Source organism: Sinocyclocheilus grahami, unplaced genomic scaffold (genome assembly GCF_001515645.1).
Source record: "Sinocyclocheilus grahami isolate Dianchi unplaced genomic scaffold, SAMN03320097.WGS_v1.1 scaffold233.1, whole genome shotgun sequence".
In the NCBI taxonomy this organism is placed as follows: Eukaryota; Metazoa; Chordata; class Actinopteri; order Cypriniformes; family Cyprinidae; genus Sinocyclocheilus; species Sinocyclocheilus grahami.
Window position 1 is genome coordinate 167533 of NW_015505412.1, and position 329 is coordinate 167861.

General features: G+C 27.4%; 1 protein-coding gene across 1 annotated transcript in view; it reads right to left on the reverse strand.

The window, feature by feature from the left end:
• LOC107597558 (zinc finger protein GLI2-like) overlaps positions 1-329 on the reverse strand; it is an 87632-nt gene that overhangs the window by 12714 nt on the left and 74589 nt on the right. The gene's annotated exons all lie outside the window — the stretch shown is intronic.

The following is a 329-nucleotide window of genomic DNA, read 5'->3' on the forward strand; positions in this document are numbered from 1 at the left end:
AATGCCTTATTCTACATGACCTTATTCTACATCCCTAATCCTACAATTAGGAATTTATTGAGGGAAAAGTCATAGTCAATGTAGAATAAGTGTTTCCTATTCTAAAGTGTTACCAAATAATAATCTAAGCTAAAAGACAAGGTGACACGTTATCTGTAAAAATACAAATTTCTGATTCAATACTAACATTTTTGTTAAAACATCTAAATCTAATGAATAAAAATACTTTAATACACTATTTGTTTGTGGTATGTATTTTATGTCAAGTTTGGTGTAAGTACGATTGTTTTAAAGCAATTGATACTCGAATTAAGCAAGAATGCATTAAA